The sequence below is a fragment of the Giraffa tippelskirchi genome, chromosome 6, assembly GCF_054371585.1.
Source record: "Giraffa tippelskirchi isolate mGirTip1 chromosome 6, T2T-mGirTip1v1.2.pri, whole genome shotgun sequence".
Lineage (NCBI taxonomy): Eukaryota > Metazoa > Chordata > Mammalia > Artiodactyla > Giraffidae > Giraffa > Giraffa tippelskirchi.
In genome coordinates this window covers 128924724-128943006 of record NC_137280.1, presented here as the reverse complement: position 1 = coordinate 128943006, position 18283 = coordinate 128924724, and the positions used below count along the sequence as shown (strand labels likewise).

At 37.1% G+C, this 18283-nt stretch overlaps 1 protein-coding gene and 1 non-coding gene across 8 annotated transcripts in view; both read right to left on the bottom strand.

Annotated features, from left to right (window-relative positions):
* Positions 1-18283, bottom strand: part of LOC145511529 (uncharacterized) — a 636615-nt gene that overhangs the window by 335082 nt on the left and 283250 nt on the right. The window lies entirely within an intron of this gene.
* Positions 2863-2960, bottom strand: LOC145511822 (small nucleolar RNA SNORA31). The gene has a single exon (XR_014058197.1). It is a non-coding gene; the product is annotated as a small nucleolar RNA SNORA31 (small nucleolar RNA).

Here is an 18283-nt window from a genome sequence, read left to right as displayed (position 1 = left end):
CAGAGTGCATTTTTGGCTTTTTCTGTGTTGAATGGAACCAGAGACCAATGATGAACAAGGCTTCACCTTTTATTTATTTGAAAGGCTCCATTTTCATAGATAAAATGGGGTTTGAATGAATTAACAATAGTTTGCTTGCATTACACTACAACTGTCATTTGCTTTTCTTATATATAGCATCAGAACAGATATGTGTAAATTGGTACTTTTTGTAGCTATGAATATAGGGATGTTCCTTTCATATCAATATAACATTAGGTCATCAAACTCTCAGTATCTCCTTTATGAAGCAAAGTTACTGTCCTTATGTGACCAACATCCAATGAAATACATGAAGAAATCAAATGGATTATTAATTCCCCACATTGGTACATCTCCTGGATTTTGTTTTACTTTGCCTCCCAGCTTGCATTACCCCTTCTTCTGCTGGTGTATTGTAATACATTTTGGGGAAATTTGTCTCCTCCTTCAGTGTGGTCTTGATAGCTTTGTTACAGAACCAAACTTGGATTCATTTGCCCATAAGCCAATCTATTGACACTGGGTTGTGATGAAAGAAAGTGCAGCATTTACTGCAAGGTACCAAGCAAGAAGTCCAGGCAGCTAGTGCTTAATAAGCCTGAACTTTGCAAAGGATTTCAGGGTCAGGTTTTCAAAGACAGGGTGAGAGAGGGGGGTGGTGGGATGCATGATCAGCTTGTGGACATTTTTTTCATTGGTTGGTAATGAGGGAACTGGAGTCAACATCATCACCCTTCTAGTTCCAACTAGTGTGAGGTCTGTGTGCTTGTGGGCAGCATACAGTTAACTTCTTACACCTGATGAGGGTTTCAGTATCTGCAAAACAGCTCAAAGAACAGAATATTATCTCTAGCCCTTGAGGGGGAATTAAAGGTCCTTGACTGTTTGGAGGCTAAATTATTATTATTTTGTCTCACTTGACTGTTTTTCTTTCTTTCTGCATTTTCTCACTTCTCTGATTAAATGTATTCTTCGGAATTCGGGAAAGGCCTAGGAGGCTAAAGCTTTTCTACAGAGAAGAGGCAGGTAGAGGAAATAGAGGGGGTTCTGTTCCAGGAAAACCCCATAGGGCTCTGCTCAGTTACAGCTTCATCATTCAAGATGCAATGCTTGAGCACTTGGACTTAATCTTCTGTGACTTCAGATCTTACATATAATAATACTACTACTAAAGAATTTTGAGTGTATATAGGCATCAATCGAAGTTCCTTAGGTATCCCACAACAAGTCAATAAACTAGATGTTTTCATTATTCTCATCTTACAATTGAAGCAAATATTCTAAGAACAAACCAGTCATTAAGTGATGGCACTGAATTCAAACCCAGACCTGAACTGAGAGCAGATATGCTTCAGCGTTAGGCTATACTGCTTCTCATTACTCAAGAACAAAACATTGGTTACAGCTTATTTGCCCCAGCCCCAGCTTCCTGAGTTTATTCTTTTCCTGCTACCAGGATCCCTGGGGCTACTTGGGTTTATCTTCAGATGTTCTTCATTTGTGACTGTGCCATAGCCTTCTAAGAAGTTGACTTTTTATCAAGATATCTGACATCAGTTCTTGTTTCTTCATATTAATGAATCTTAATGCCTTTTTCATAGTTTTTATCTGCATTCAACTCTTCCAAAAGGATATTTCTGTGAAGATCAAAAAACACATTTGTTTTCTAAAATCTATTTTAAAGAGTAACTTAAGGCTGTACTGTTCTCTCTCCATGGGCTCTGTATATAATGGGGTGAGCCTGTGTGCATTCCTGGTATGTGAAGTCCTACTATTCAGGGCAGGGTCAGAGCCCTGCTACACAATGCAGAAGGAGTCAATACTTTAGTTCACTCCATGAATGCCTTTCTGGGTCACAGGGATTGTTTGATTTCCCTAACTTCAAAACCATGAGTTTGTTTCAGATTTGACCTTGTTATACAATCCCAGCAGAAGCCCACCTCTCATCAGTTCAGGGGCTGCTGTCCGTGTATTCTGAAGTCCCAACTGGAATATCACCACTCAAGAGTGGCCAACCTGAACACAGAATGCAAATTTACCAGTACCATCTTTGAGGAGACCCTATTTTCTCTCTTTCAGCATTTATGCCTCTAAAAACATATACACTATAAACTAAAGAACTGATAGTGGACATCTAGTGCTCTTATTATTATTATTTTAATGGCCTTGTGCTCTTTCATTTTATGAATCAACCCTCCTCCACTTCATGTGCTATTCATAAGACTATCAATCCAGGGTTCTAATGCCTAGTCACAGAGCTAGGCACCTAATAAAGACTGCACGACTGGCCAATTAGAACACCTGATTTAGAACAGTTAGTCAAAAAAGAGGTCTGGTCCTCCAAAAAGGTCTAATCAGTGTTGGTTTTATTCTTTATTTAGACTTAACTTTTTTTTTTTTCTTTCTTTCAAATTGAAGGATAATTGCTTTACAATATTGTGTTGCTTTCTGCCATATATCAACAGGCATCAGCCATAGTAGACTTAACCTTTATGTTTATAGAAGTGAAATCAATCAGAAGGTAAGGGTTTAAGGCAATAATCTTCCAGTGTTATTGTACAGTCACTCAGTCACGTCTGACTCTTTACGACTCAATGAACTGTAGCCTGCCAAGTTCCTCTATCCATGGAATTCTCCAGGCAAGAATATGGAGTGGGTTGCCATTTCCTTCTCCAGGGGACCTTCCCAGATCAGGGATTGAATGCACATCTCCTATATTGGCAGGGAGCTTCTTTACCACTGAGCTACCAAGAAAGCTTTGTAAACTCTTATAAATTCTTCTTTGGAATAAAGCAGGCTTTTACTGCTCACAAGGTTATTTGGCAGGTGCAAAATTCTTTTTCCTGTATTCCCCCATTCAATCTGGGCTGCCACAATCAGACAGAAAGCATGAGAACACATTTTTCTTGCATCTGTAGTGGAAGCCCTAGCAGACACAGTGTTTGTTTTAATATATTTGACACAGGTAGAGAGAGAAGGAGAGGGTTCTTGGAATTATGACATGTATAAATGTGGAGCAGCTTATAATGTCCATGCAGTGGTGAGGCAAGATCTAAAGAATAGAATAACCTAGTGAAGTGAAAGTCACTCAGTTGTGTCCAACTCTTTGCAACCCCATGGACTATACAGTCCATGAAACTCTCCAGGCCAGAATACTGGAGTGGGTAGCCGTTCCCTTCTCCAGGGGATCTTCCCAACCCAGGCCAGGGACTGAACCCAGGTCTCCCACATTGCGGGCAGATTCTTTACCAGCTGAGCCACTAGGGAAGCCCAGAATAACCTAAGGGGAAATAAAGAAAAGGGCAGGGACCGATGGCATCACTTGACCCTCCATCTCCTATGTTACCCAAAGCCAGGACTACTGCATTGACTTCCCTTCACTGCCGTTAGTTCCCCACCACCTCCCTATTTTATACCTTTGTGCGTAAAGAAGTTTGAATTGGACTTTTGTCACATGAAAATATCCTGGTTAATCTTTTATGTCTATAAACTAGAATATATATTTAGAATTTTTAAGCATATTATTTTGTTTTTCCTTACAAGGTCAACACAATTAATAATGTCTATCTATGTATCATATGTCTATACAAACACACACTTTATTTTTGTAAGATCCTACACATTGGAAAAAGAAAGGTAAAACTCAGTCACTTTGAAGTATGTTCCTGATATATATTTGTTATCATATGGCATAATCACACTCTTTAATGACAAAACTTGATGTCTCTTGAATCTTTATCATGAAAGCTTTCAGTATCTTATCTAGTCAATACCTCTTCATCATTCACTTGCTTCCATACAGACATTTAAGATGATGCCCTTCCTCCATAATCAAAATTAGGTTTTCTAAAAATTCAGTGGAGCTATCCAATATTTTAGTTAATTTTTGATCTCTCCTCTATTAAAAGACTTATAAGAAGATAGTCTTTAAGCTGAAGGTTGCCTAAGTCATTCACTGAACATGGGACAGATTATTAGGACAATTTTCAGTAAGAATAATTTCCTATGATTCTTCAGCAATTTTTTTTCTTTTTGTTATGCTGTCATATGTATTACCTTTGTTTTTCAATTTGACTGTTTGTCAATAGGTAGGCATATTGAGATTACCATGACAGAGGAAATGGATATTGAGAAATACAGGTTGCCAGAACCTAATTTGCCCTGCTAGCAAGAGCCATATTCTAGATTCAAATCTAAGTCACGAGTCTCTAAATACCATGCTATCTTCATTCAAAGCTGATCCATATACAAGGGTTATGATGGTATTTTTTAGAAAACTAGTTTCCATTACATTAAAAATGTTGAAAATAACTGGATAATTTATATCTTCTATTGTTTTCAAACTTGAAGAGATATTATTATGAGAATATCCTAATGATCATGAAAGATGCATTTTTTTGTCTGAGATTCAACTTAGAAAAAACCAAGTTTAGATATTATTTCTTGGGAGTTGAGAGAAGGAAGAAAGCTCCCCTTTTGTTTCCAGGACATGGAAATTGGTACAGCTCTTTCTCGTGTCTTCTGTTATGACATTTAATTCTTTCAGTGTAACCCTGGTCAGTTGGGTTATTCAAGCTACCCTTTGTATTAGAAGCCACTTTGATTCCCAGCCATGTCTCTACAATATAACTGTTTTGAGAAATACATGAATTAGCTCTGAAACTATAAATATATTCCTCCTCTCTCCCTGGGTAGATTGGTTGAACTTCAACTCTGGGGGGCATGCTTGATCTAACTTTATCTTTTATTATTTATTAATATCTCTGTTCTGTGATCTCAAGTCACCCCCACTGCCTGTGTGCTCTTGCTACACAGTGGAGTTTTGGACCAGAGCTGAGCTCACCGGGTGGTCAGTGGCCTGACAATAGCATCAAAGTCTCTTTACTCTCAGTGAAAGGGGAGCAAATCTGTCACAGGTTACATTCCTTTCAGGTGAACAGGATGGAAAAACCTTCCTATCGTTTGTCATCTCCAGCCTCTTCCATGTTACATTAAATAAATCTGTTTTGATATCTCTGGCTTGTGACCTCCTGTCATCTGTTAACAAGGTGGTTTGGGGGGAGTTTGACCAATCTTATGGCAGGAAGAGGTCATATAAATCTCAGTGGGGAATGTCACCAACCTGACTCCTTTCCAAAGCCTCAAAAATGGTGATTGATTATCTGTAGTAAATTGCTATGTATTTACTCTCTAAGGGTATTTGACATTTCACAAAAGTTCAATTGATTTTCCCCTTCAAATTACTTTACAAAGGTATTTGAATTTGAAATTTGAATATAAAATTCTTGCCTTAGGTTCCTTCCTAGATCCTAAGGTGAAGAAGAAAAAAAAAAGTATAAAGTTCTGTTTTGAGTTATATCAGAAATTATAATGATTTTAAATCATCTTGCTATCATTACATCAAAACACTTATTTAATTTTCTTTTGCATGCAAGTAGAGAGAAAAAACTTAAGAGTGTGTATAATATATGTGTGTGTTTTGCTACTGCACCATCCACTCAGTTTTCTTAAGGTAACAGTGCCTGTATTATCAATTTGGGGCCCACCACTCCTCTATTCTGATTCTCTGTGGCTCAGCTCACGTTGACTATATCTGGTTTTCCCAGAAGAGGAAAATGATCCAGGTGTGGCCTGTCAGAGCACTATACCTACCCCAGCCCCCATGACTATTTCTGGGCAGGGCAGGTGATCAAAGTAGGCCAATGGCATTCCATCCCTCGACTTCTTATGGTTTAAAGTGAAGTTCCTCACTTTCCACTGGAATTACCGAGCTGGTAGAATGCAAACCTGGAGATGATGCTATTTACTTTACCATCCCAAAGAGAAAATCTTCCTGAAAATAAGCAAATATGAAAGAAAGCAAAACTGAGAGATGGATCTGATTGTATCCCTTGCTCTAGCTTTGCCTAAAAGCTTGAACTTCTCAATTACATAAGCAAAATACTCACTCTCTCTCTCTCCCCTAAGCAGGTTTCAACTGAGTTTCTGTCACCTTCAACTGAAATTGCCCTAATGTAACAGTTGGAATAAATTTTGATAAAATTATTTACCATAGTAATTCAGCAACATTTAAAAAAATTTAATGCTAATATATAATGGAGAAATATTTTTAAGAAGGAATCATAATAAAGATCAAAGCTGATTTCTGAAACAAAAGCAGCCTCTCTTTTTATAATTTTTTTAATTTATTTTTTTAGTTGAAGGATGATTGCTTTACAGAATTTTGTTGTTTTCTGTCAAATCAACATGGATCAGTCATAGGTATACATATGTTTGCTCCCTTTTGAATCTCCGTCTTGTCTCCCTCCACTTCCCATCCCTCTAGGTTGATACAGAGTCCCTGCTTGAGTTCCCTGAGTCATACAGCAAATTACCATTGGCAATGTGTTTTACATATGGTATTGTAAGTTTCCATGTAAATCTTTCCATACACCTCACCCAATCCTCCCCCAACCCTGAGTCCGTAAGTCTGTTCTCTATGTCTGTTTCTCCACTGCTGCACTACAAATAAATTCATTAGTACCATCTTTCTAGATTCCATATATATGTGTTAGTATACAACATTTATCTTTCTCTTTATGACTTACTTCACTCTGTATAATAGGCTCTAGGTTCATTCACCTCATTAGAACTGATTCAAATGTGTTCTTTTTTATGGCTGAGTACATGGCAAATAGATGGGGAAACAATGACAGACTTTATTTTCTTGGGCTCCAAAATCACTGAAGATGGTGACTGCAGCCATGAAATTAAAAGACACTTGCTCCTTGGAAGAAGAGTTATGACCAACCTAGACAGCATATTAAAAAGCAGAGACATTATTTGCCAACAAAGATCCATCTGGTCAAAGCTATGGTTTTCCCAGAAGTCATGTATGGATGTGAGAGTTGGATGGTAAAGAAAATTGAGCACCGAAGAATTGATGCTTTTGAACTGTGGTGTTGAAGACTCTTGAGAGTCCCTTATACTGCAAGGGGATCAAACCAGTCAACCCTAAAGGAAATCAGTCCCGAATATTCATTGGAAGCACAAATACTGAAGCTGAAACTGCAATACATTGGCCACCTGATGCGATGAACTGACTCATTGGAAAAGACTCATTCTGGGAAAGATTGAAGGCACGAGGAGAAGGGGACGACAGAGGATGAGATGGTTGGATGGCATCACCAACTCGATGGATATGAGTTTGAGCAATCTCCAGGAGTTGGTGATGGACAGGGAAGCCTGGCATGCTACAGTCCATGGGGTCACAGAGTTGGACATGACTGAGCAACTGAACTGAGCTGGATATTCCGCTTTATATATGTACCACAGCTGCTTTTTCCATTCATCTGTCGATGGACATCTAGGTTGCTTCCATATTCTCGCTATTATAAATAGTGCTGCAATGAACACTGGGGTACATGTGTCTTTTTCAATTTTGGTTTCCTCAGGGTATATGCCTAGGAATGGGATTGCTACGTCACATGGTGGTTTTATTCCTAGTTTTTAAGGAATCTCCATACTGCCTTCCATAGTGGCTGTATCAATTTATATTTCTACCAATAGTGCAAGAGGGTTCCTATCTCTCCACACCCTCTTCAACATTTTTTTTTTTTTTTGTAATCTTTTTGATGTTGGCCATTCTGACTGGTGTGAGGTGGTATCTCCTTGTAGTTTTCACTTAGATTTCTCTAATAATGAGCAATATTGAACATATTTTCATGTGTTTGTTAGCAATCTGTATGTCTTGTTTGCAGAAATGTCTGTTAAGGTCTTTAACCCACTTTTTGATTGGGTTGGTTGTTTTTCTGGTATTGACTTGTATGACCTGCTTGTATATTTTCTTTGTCAGTTATTTTATTTGCTATTATTTTCTCCCATTCTGAGGGTTGTCTTTTCACACTGCTTATAGATTCCTTTGCTGTTCAAAAGTTTTTAATTTTAATCAGGTCCCACTTGTTTATTTTTGTTTTTATTTCCATTACTCTAGGAGGTGGGTCATAGAGGATCTTGCTTTCATTTATGTCACTGACTGTTCTGCCTATGTTTTCCTCTAAGAGTTTTACAGTTTCAGGTCTTACATTTAGGTCTTTAATCCATTTTGAGTTTATCTTTGTGTATGGTGTTAGGAAGTGTTCTCATTTCATTCTTTTACATGTAGCTGTCCAGTTTTCCCAGCACCATTTATTGAAGAGGCTGTCTTTGCCCCACTATATATTCTCGCCTCCTTTGTCAAAAAGAAGGCATCCCTGCACTGTGCCGTGCTTAGTTGCTCAGTCATGTCTGACTCTTTGTGACCCCATGGACTGTAGCCACCAGGCTCCTCTGTCCATGGGGACTCTCCAGGCAAGAATACTGGAGTGAGTTGCCATGGCCTTCTCCAGAGGATCATGCCAACCCAGAGATCAAACCCAGGTCTCCCACATTGTGGGCAGATTCTTTACTGTCTGAGCCACCAGGGAAGCCCTACTATATAAATTTTTTTCATAATCCTAAACACACAAAATCCTTTCAATGACTCAGTACTATTTTGCAAATACCCTCTTTTTAAATTTCCTTTTAAAATTTTTTATTGGAGGATAGTTGATTTTTAATGTTGTATTAGTTTCTGCTGTACAGCAAAGAATTTAGTTCTACATATATTCATTTTTCTTTAATTTTTTGAAGGGCTTCCTTTGTGGCTCAGATGGTAAAGAATCTGCCTGCAATGTGGGAGACCTGGGTTGGATCCCTGGCTTGGGAAGATCCCCTAGAGAAGGACCCCATGGACTGTAACCCACCAGGCTCCTCTGGGAATTCTCCCAGGCAAGAATAGTGGAGTGGATTGCCAAGCCCTCCTTCAGGGGATCTTCCCAACCCAGATATTGAACCCAGGTCTCCCACAGTGCAGATGGATTATATAACTAATTCCTTCCCTGTAAAGCAGAAACTAACACAATGTCGTAAATCAACTATTCAATATTTTTTTAAAAGAAGTGCAAAAAGAGTATTTGCAAACCATTACATAGTCTTTGAAAGGATTTTGCATGTTTAGTATTATGAAAAAACTTTAAGAGAGCAAATGCAGCTGTACTGATTTTATAGTTAGGATATAGCACTAAAAAAATGGATTCATCTTTACAGATGATTATTTTCCTTTGGATTTGAAATCTAACTTTATATTATTTGAACATTCCAGGACAAAATTCATTTATACAAAGCACTAGGATCAGTGTAAAATGGAAAGACCCAAATTTTTTACATTTGAAGGCAAATTCCCACTGGCATCCTGCATGTAGAATATACGGACTATCTTTAGTTACAATCCTGAGTATAAAGTAATTTCAAAACATGGAGTATGCAAGTCTTTAAATTGCTACTCTCCCCTTCCAAGTAGCTGGTAACCTGCCAAAGAAATCTGCTCATCTACCTGCTTCCTATCACAGCATAATGCAACAGAATTATACCATCTCCTGATACAAATAAGGATACGGTCTAGGGTGTATTCAGAAGTTGTTCGTGGTGTTTAGTTGCTAAGTCCTGTCTAATTCTTTGAGACCCCTTTGATGGTAGCCTGCAAGGCTCCTCTGAATACTGGAATAGGTTGCCATTTTCTTCTCCAAGGGAGCTTCCTGACCCAGGGATCAAACCCACATCTTCTGCATTGGCAGGTAGATTCTTTACCACTGAGCCACCTGGGAAGCCCATGTTCAGAGGTTTTACATGCCAGAATTTCCAATTATCTAACTATACAAGGCCAGAATTTCTGATAAGGAAACATGTGTATGACAGGAAGAATGCTTTTCCTCACTAATATATCCCAAGTTCCTAAAAGAATGGCTATAACATCACAAGCAGTAAATTGTTTTTTGAATGAATGAATGGATGCAAGAATAAATTTTCTTGTTAGAAGAGCATTGTTAAACTATGATATATATGAGAAAGAAATCTAAATTTTATTTCTGTTATACTGAGGCCTGGACATTTTATCCTTCCATACTGTTGTGTATGAGACTTCCATGATATCAGAGATCAAAACAGACTCAGAGAAGAAATGAACATGTACACATTCTATGTATGTTGTTTCACTGTAGGATAATTAATGGTAACAAAGTATATCTAAATGCCCAGGAAGAGGATATTGGTTAGATAAACTATGCTATATACATATAACAGAATATCCTACAGCCACTAACATGGCCCTCAAGACACAAAATACATTTTAAAATTATCAATAAATAAAAAGTAGAAAAGTAAATTGAGAAACTTTTCACATATATTATGCCATAAGCTTTAAATCACAGTCTATACAGTTGTCTATAGACAACTGTTTCAATTGTCTATACACCTGAAAATCAACATTGAGCATTTTGATGATTTCTAGTTTACATGGCAAGCATATCTATAATATACTTATATCCATGATAAGTGAAGTGTTGATGATCACAATGATAGTGATTTTAGTATGAGGGGCACTGAAGAAGGAACAGGAATAAAATCTCAACAAATATATTTAAAGGCAACACTATTAGTTCAAGCTCTTTTCTTCCCATTTAAAGATTTGGAGGTTTTTATACTTGAAGCATGAGTAGACAGAGAAACAGGAAAGAGGACAGGAATGACGAGAAATACGCTGTCCCAGTTTTCTCTTTCCCATAAAGAAACAGAAAGGCACAACGCACATCTTTCCTAGTGCAGATATTCAAACTTGTTTCTGTTCATTTAGATAAGTAACTATGAGGATGATAACCATTGGGCTTGTGGAATTATGAGCCTGAAGTTTCTACTATGAGGATGTTGCAAAAAAAAAAAAAGTATTAATACAGATGTTCGTCAACAGATGAATGGATGAAGAAGTTGTGGTTCATATACACAATGGAGTATTATTCAGCCATAAAAAGGAATGAACTTGAATCAGTTCTAGTGAGGTGGATGAACCTAGAGACTGTTACACAGAGTGAAGTAAGCCAGAGAAAAACAAATATTGTATAATAATGCATATATATGGAAGCCAGAAAAATGGTACTGATGAACCTATTTGCAGGGCAAGAATAGATGCAAACACAGAGACTAGACTTCTGGACAGAGCAGGGGAAAGGGAGGGTGGGAAGAGAGTAGCAGTGAAACATATATGTTACCATATGTAAAATAGCTAGTTGGAAGGTGCTGTATAACACAGGGAGCTCAACCTGGTGCTCTGTAACAACCTAGAGGGGTGGGATGGGAAGCAAGGGGAGAAGGTTCAAGAGGGAGCGGATATATGTATACTTATAGCTGATTCCTGCTGCTGTATGGCAGAAACCAGCACAACACTGTAAAGCAATTATCCTATCATTAAATTTTTTTTTAAAAAAATGTAAAGGCAAAAAATATTTTAAAAGAGTATTAATATTCTCTGAGATGCTTTTGTTGTCATAAAATCACAACCAACAGAATGAAGAGTGATACTCCTTTCAATTTCCTGCATTAGAACTGTAATTTGCCGTTAAACAAGCCATTCACACATTGTTCATATGGTGCTAACAAAAGGAACCTGTTGTGACTTTGCCTTTAATCAGTATTTACTTTTCATAAATATTCATCTGTAAGTATTCAATAAATTAATCTCTGATACAATCAGGTAATTTTCTTCCTTTTAAGAAAATTTTACAGTTGTCTCTATTAATATTTCAAAGATCATCTCAAAATTTTATGACCTAGGGACTTTTGAAAAAAATCTTCTCCAACGTGAAAACTTTATCCTGGATGTCCATATGTGTTCATTATTTCTATATTATTACCTGTCTCATATCATTTTATGTGTTCATTACATAAGTTTGACTATCTTAATGACTCCTATGATATATCATATATAAAATAATGACTGCATTGAAATGGTCATTTAAATTTATATTTATAAAGTGTCACTTTCAAATCATATTAGTGTCCAGATTCCTATCACATGTAAACACTTGATTCCATGACAGTAAACAAAATTCATCCTACTATGAAGTTTCAGCCTACCTACCCATAAAGTCCTGAAATAGCCTAGGTATCCACTAGCACGGCACCCCAACAGTCAAGAAAATAAGCTTACCTATCATTAAATCATTTATCAATTTATCCCTTTTCACTTGTACCACTAGAAGCAAAAGTTTTAGATGAATAAAATCAATTACTCTGGTTCTTGTCCATAAATAATAGCTATTTTTATTCTATCACTTGAGCTTCTCAAGCAGCATATAATTAGGTCAGAACTAAAAGAAAAAAGAAAAACTCTGAAAATTAATAATGATGTAGGGTAGTTTTCACACCAAAACTGTGAGCTTTTTTGAGAGTCATGACTCTGGCATAAATACATTTACATTTCTGGCATCCAGATAATATAACTAGTTTTATTAACTTCAGTCCAGCAGTCAAATAAATAGCAATATCCCCATCTATTCTGTAGCTATAGGATGCATTCAGGACCATGGACAACACACAGTTAAGTCCTTAATTATGACTTCAGCATACTACAAACTAGCTGTGAAAATGTAAGGTTTATCCTCTCTTTTTAGATACAATGAAAGGAATTTCCACATTCATATTATTAAAGACAGTGTAACATTTGCTGTTTGAAAAGTACTTGTCATTACTTGTCAGATGTCTTTTTTCTCTACAAATATGTAAGATTCACAACTGCAAGGACTTTATCATGTTTCTTACTGTGTCTTCGTTGCTCAGCCAATAGTCTGGGACATAACAAGTTTTCGAATAAATGATCCATGAAGTGCCTCTATGGTAAAACTCTCATTATTAAGCACAACAGAAAAAAACCAACAATAACAAACATGTTAAGATTTGTTCATTAAAAAAAGCCAGTAATGGGACTTTGAAAAAGTGACAAGTAGTCAGCTTCATTCAAATTAAAGTTCAACAAAGAACTCAAAATTCTACATAACCAACAATCTATTGGGCTCTTAATTCATAAATTCAGTGAAACCATTTTGTACAACTAAAATACTTCTAAAGAATACCATTAAAAATACATGTTCTCTAAGATTTATATCTGTAGATAGAGTGAAAACATATTATTCAGAGACTATGACAGTACAAATAGAAGGAGATAAGGAAGATGCATGTTTAACTCTCCACATGGTGCAGGAATGGGGAGAGATTTATGGGCTGGCAGACTCCACTCATGCCATTGGCATGCATCATTGGAAAATGACTGCAACTATAAAATAGGTATTGATGACTAGAACAACTTGGTGTATTTCAGCCTAAGGTGGAAAAAAAAATGTTGTCACATTTCTCTGAACACCCAAGGGGGGAAAACAGTCTGGCTAATGCCTAGCTGACTAAAAACATAGCTAAAGACTGGCAATAACTTGAGCATTAACTAGTCACCCTGCACTGAGTTTACAGTTACTGTATATTGAATCTTAGTCCTTTGCATCATGAAAATAAAAACAGATATTAATATATAGTCTTTTCCTATTAATATTTATGGTATTATTTAACTCTGACCTACAGAGTTTTAAAGCAGATCTAAGCAACCAACTATAGAATGGTTTTATTTTTTTCTGATATAGAATCTGTGTGATCTGAGATGATGAGGAGATTGATAGTCTGATTACCTTCTAGACAGTGCCTTCAAGAATCTCTACAAACTCTGATGAAATATGACTTTGGAAAAGCTGACTGTAGCAATTCTAGATAAATGCACTCACCATGTACCCTCCTTCCAACACACAAATATATACATCTCTCCTGCAGAACTATGTTCTGTTTTACAAACTGTGTAAGGTGTTCTTTTCACAAAGTAAATATATTGTCTATATAGAACAGTCTTTGGTTAAAAAAAAAAAAAAGTCAGCTAGCCATTTACTGACACAATGTCAAGCAACGAGTTTCATTTATTTTTTTCTTTGCTTAGATATTTATACAAATCCCAAATAGTATTTTATTTTTAAAAACTCAGTTAAATCCAGACCAATTACCAGTCAGACCATATGCAACAGATTTAATTGTCCAGATAACCTGTACTTCCATCAGATTTTTGTTCCAAACAGACCACTATGTAAAAATACTGCTGGAATTAACCAGTTGACTCAAACTCCAGTGGACACAAACTACATTAGTGATTGTTTCTACACATAGTACTCATCTGGGACAAAATGAGCAGTAGTTCATACAACGAGAAAATAAAGAAAGGCCCCCATTTCTTTCACTAACCAATAACTTTACTGGTCTGTTAATAGAGCCAACATTTCATTTCCTGCCATTAAGATATATTTTTAAGGCAGCAGGAGGACATCCAAAAAAGAGCCTAAAACTAGCAGACAGGGGAGTTAATGATTAAAATACTGGGCTTTGAAGTCAACCAAATTAGGACCTGAATTCTTCTACTTTATCTCTGGGTTCATTTAGACCCCAGACTTTCATTTCTGCATCACCAGATGGTCAACACCGAAATCAGATTGATGATATTCTTTGCAGCCAAAGATGGAGAAGCTCTATACAGTCAGCAAAAACAAGACCGGGAGCAGACTATGGCTCAGATCACAAACCTCTTATTGCCAAATTCAGACATAAATTGAAGAAAGTAGGGAAAACCACTAGACCATTCAGGTATGACCTAAATCAAATCCCTTATGATTATACAGTGGAAGTGACAAACAGATTTAAGGAAGTAGATCTGACAGAGTGCTTGATGAACTAGGGACGGAGGTTCGTGACATTGTACAGGAGACAGGAATTAAGACCATCCCATGGAAAAGAAATGCAAAAAAGCAAAATGGCTGTCTGAGGAGGCCTTACAAATAGCTGTGAAAAGAAGAGAAGCGAAAAGCAAAAGAGAAAAGGAAAGATATTCCCATCTGAATGCAGAGTTCCAAAGAATAGCAAGGAGAGATAAGAAAGCCTTCCTCAGCGATCAATGAAAAGCAATAGAGGAAAACAACAGAATGGGAAAGACTAGAGATCTATTCAAGAAAATTAGACATACCAAGGGAACATTTCATACAAAGATAGGCTCGATAAAGGACAGAAATGGTATGGACCTAACAGAAGCAGAAGATATTAAGAAGAGGTGGCAAGAATACACAGAAGAACTGTACAAAAAAGATCGTCATGACCCAGATAATCATGATGGTGTGATCACTCACCTAGAGCCAGACATCCTGGAATGTGAAGTCAAGTGGGCCTTAGGAAGCATCACTATGAACAAAGCTAGTGGAGGTCATGGAATTCCAGTTGAGTTATTTCAAATCCTCAAAGGTGATGCTTTGAAAGTGCTGCACTCAATATGCCAGCAAATTTGGAAAACTCACCAGTGGCCACAGGACTGGAAAAGGTCAGTTTTCATTCCAATTCCAAAGAAAGGCAATGCCAAAGAATGCTCGAACTACCATGCAATTGCACTCATCTCACAAGCTAGTAAAGTAATGCTCAAAATTCTCCAAGCCAGGCTTCAGCAATATGTGAACCGTGAAATTCCAGATGTTCAAGTTGGTTTTAGAAAAGGCAGAGGAACAAGAGATCAATTTGCCAACACCTGCTGGATCATCGAAAAAGCAAGAGAGTTCCAGAAAAACATCTATTTCTGCTTTATTGACTATGCCAAAGCCTTTGACTGTGTGGATCACAATAAACTGTGGAAAATTCTGAAAGAGATGGGAATATCAGATCATTGACCTATCTCTTGAGAAACCTGTATGCAGGTCAGGAAGCAACAGTTAGAACTGGACATGGAACAACAGACTGGTTCCAAATAGGAAAAGGAGTACGTCAAGGCTGTATATTGTCACCCTGCTTATTTAACTTCTATGAGGAGTACATCATGAGAAATGCTGGGCTGGCAGAAACACAAGCTGGAATCAAGATTGCCGGGAGAAATATCAATAACCTCAGATATGCAGATGACACCACCCTTATGGCAGAAAGTGAAGAAGAACTAAAGAGCCTCTTGATGAAAGTGAAAGAGGAGAGTGAAAAAGTTGGCTTAAAGCTCAAATTCAGAAAACTAAGATCATGGCATCTGGTCCCATCATTTCATGGCAAATAGATGGGGAAACAGTGGAAACAGTGTCAGACTTTATTTTTGTGGGCTCCAAAATCACTGCTGATGGTGATTGCAGCCGTGAAATCAAAAGACGCTTACTCCTTGGGAGGAAGGTAATGACCAACCTAGGTAGCATATTTAAAAGCAGAGTCATTACTTTGCCAACAAAGGTCCGTCTAGTCAAGGCCATGGTTTTTCCAGTAGCCATGTATTGATGTGAGAGTTGGATGGTGAAGAAAGTTGAGCGCCGAAGAATGATGCTTTTGAACTATGGTGTTGGAGAAGACTCTTGAGAGTCCCTTGGACTGCAAGGAAATCCAACCAGTCCATCCTAAAGGAGATCAGTTCTGGGTGTTCATTGGAAGGACTGATGTTGAAGCTTAAACTCCAATATTTTGGCCACCTCACACGAAGAGTTGACTCATTGGAAAAGACTCTAATGCTGGGAAGGATTAGGGGCAGGAGGAGAAGGGGATGACAGAGGATGAGATGGCTGGATGGCATCACCGACTCGATAGGCATGGGTTTGGGTAAGCTCCGGGAGTTGGTGATGGACAGGGAGTCCTGGCATGCTGCAATTCATGGGGTCGCAAAGAGTTGGACACGACTGAGAAACTGAACTGAACTGAAACTGGATAGTGATAGTATCTAACTCTTAAGTTACGAGTATTAAAAGAGATAGTATACAAAAAATGTAATTTCACATAGTACATAACATATAATAAAACTCAAAAGTGATACCTCTTAATCTTAGTGGTGCTACTGGGAAAGAACCTACCTGCCAGTGCAAGAGACACAAGAGATGCAGGTTGGATCCCTGGGTCAGGAAGATCCCCTGGAGGACAGCCTGACAACCTACTCCAGTATTCTCACCTGGAGTCTCCCCATGGACAGAAGAGCCTGGTGGGCTGCACTCCACAGGGTTGCAAATGAAGATGAATGAAGTGACTTAGCACACACACAGTCTTAGTAGACTTAACTATGTCACTAACCAGCAATGTGATTTCTGTGGGTTGATAACAATAATAAGTTAATTAATTCTTATTTGGGGCCAGAGTCTATATTAAAATTTTTATTTGGATTAAATTAAAATAAAATTGAATTTGCAGTATCAACATAATCCTTCTCCTTATTCAGATGGAGAAAAATCAAGGCTCAGAGAGGTCAAGTAATTGAATCTAAGTGAAGGATCAGGTTTGACTGACATTAAACATTATATGTTAGGGCCTATGCATTCATCCCCATGGTCCCCACTTAACTAAATAGAAATAGCAGGAAAAAGATGAGTTCTATTTATAAGATAAACAGGAAAGAGAAGGAAACTGAAACTTTATTCTCCATGTGTTTAACATGGTGCTAATTGTTTTATCTGTTCAGTCCAATTAATTCTAACTAAATTCTAAAGAAGTCATTACCTCTATTTTAAGTGATAAGATAGAGTTCCCATCCACTTCAAGAAAAAATGTACTGATAACAGAACTAAGATCTGCTGAAAACTCCCATGAGTTTTACTCATTGTCGCAAGTAATTAACATTCAGAATTTAATGCTTAATATTTCCGTCATTTTTAGTACTTTTACATGTATCTATCCCAAATAATAAAAGTGGTATTTAGTGTATTTCACTTCATATATGGCAGTGTACTTCATGTGTTCATTTTTTCACTGAAACATATAATAGTCATTAATTTTGATATGCATAGCTCTAATTCTTTCAATTTCACCACTGTACATTTCTCAGTTTTAATGAAACATCACATTTTATTTATCTATTCAATTTTAAGAAAACACCACAGTTCACCTATTTTTTCCTTGTTGAGACTTTTCTCACCACTACTAGTCACAAGATTTTCTCTTTATATTTTCTATATATTACATAAAGGCTCCTGTATACATTTGCAGGACTTTCTCTAGGACCTGTACCTAGGAACTGAATTGCTTTTAGGCAATGTATGTTTTTAACCAGTCTATTTACTGCAAAATGTTTCACTTCTTCAACTTTTCTTTTCTAGGTATTGTCAAATTATTCTCCAAAACAGGTACACTGATGTAAAAGAGTTTCTCTCACTCAAAATACTCGATGGAATTATCAAACTTCAACATTTTTGTGAATCTGTTGTGTGTACAATAGAATTTAATTGAATTTCAATACCATTTCATTTATTACTAGTGAGATGGACTACATTTTCTCATATTTATTTGGGATCCAAGTTTTTTCCTCCTCTACATTTCTCTGCCAACACTTGTTCTTGTAATCAGGCTATCGTATTTTTCT